This window comes from Octopus bimaculoides, chromosome 24 (assembly GCF_001194135.2).
Source record: "Octopus bimaculoides isolate UCB-OBI-ISO-001 chromosome 24, ASM119413v2, whole genome shotgun sequence".
NCBI classification, from domain to species: Eukaryota; Metazoa; Mollusca; class Cephalopoda; order Octopoda; family Octopodidae; genus Octopus; species Octopus bimaculoides.
Genome location: NC_069004.1, coordinates 13354771 through 13356118, shown reverse-complemented (window position 1 = coordinate 13356118; position 1348 = coordinate 13354771). Strand labels below are relative to the sequence as shown.

At 41.8% G+C, this 1348-nt stretch overlaps 1 protein-coding gene across 1 annotated transcript in view; it reads left to right on the top strand.

The window, feature by feature from the left end:
- The window catches only part of LOC106882743 (lymphocyte expansion molecule), a 43966-nt gene that overhangs the window by 25156 nt on the left and 17462 nt on the right, over window positions 1-1348 (top strand). The window lies entirely within an intron of this gene.

Sequence of the window (1348 nt, the reverse complement as noted above, 5' to 3'; positions counted from 1 at the left end):
GGGGGGGGCCAAACACAAACACAAACATATACACACACATACATATATATATATATACATATATACGACGGGCTTCTTTCAGTTTCCGTCTACCAAATCCACTCACAAGGCTTTGGTCGGCCCGAGGCTATAGTAGAAGACACTTGCCCAAGGTGCCACGCAGTGGGACTGAACCCGGAACCATGTGGTTTGTAAGCAAGCTACTTACCACACAGCCACTCCTGCGCTTATAAGTATGTATGAGACTTAGATTAGTTCTGGGGTCGATTCATTTGGCTAAAATCCTTTAAAGCAGTGCCTCAGTGTGGCCATAGACCAATGACTGAATCAAGTGAAGGATAATCTTAAAAAGCCAATATGTATGCCTCAATTTCTGGATGCAAACGAGGAGCAGATAATGTTTAATGGCACTTCATAGCAAGGGAGTGAACTGCGAAATTTAAATTGATTGAAAACTAAATGAACTGAAAGTTAATTTGGAAATTTTTTAATTACAGTAATCCCTTGACTACCGCAGGTGTTATGTTCCAAAAAACCCCTGTGATAGGTGAAAATCTGTGAAGTATAAACAGTGCTGAGACCCTCTTCTGTCGTGAATAGCCATTGGATTGCACCTAGAAAGTTACCCTCCCAGGCACAAGTCTGGGCAAGGTTGTTTATGAATGACCAACAGTCGCCCATGCATATCGGCCTCCCCACTCCACACCACTGATGTTATCCAGGGGAAAGGCAAAGGCCGATACAGCTTGGCACCAGTGACGTCGCAACTCATTTCTACAGCTGAGTGAACTGGAGCAACGTGAAATAAAGTGTCTTGCTCAAGAACACAACACGCAGCCCAGTCCAGGATTCGAACTCAACCTCACGATCGTAAGCTCGACGCTCTAACCACTGAGCCGTGTGCCTTCAGTATAAACAGTACTGTACTGTAAAACACTAGGGTCACTATAAACAGTACTGTACTGTAAAACAACACCACACACTCGCCTCCTGAGTTTCGTTTCCCATACAGTATGTGCGATTCTTTGTTTACTCATCTATGGTACACTACGTATTTTCAGTTTAATATATTTCAATTAATGTGTTATACAGTGCAGTACTGTACTGTATTTTTATTAATTTATTAATTTTTAGGTGTGAAAAGGCTTATTTTACCAGAGAAATAATTAGAATCTAAAAAAATATAAATACCTATCGGCAGTAGAAACCTGCGATATAAATTTACATATATTAGCCGGAAAAATCCGCGATGTACTGAGGGCGCGATAGGTGAACCGCGATGTGGCAAGTGATTACTGTAATCGTAAATCGCAATGCGGGTAAGGGGGATAACTCTAACACAACCATG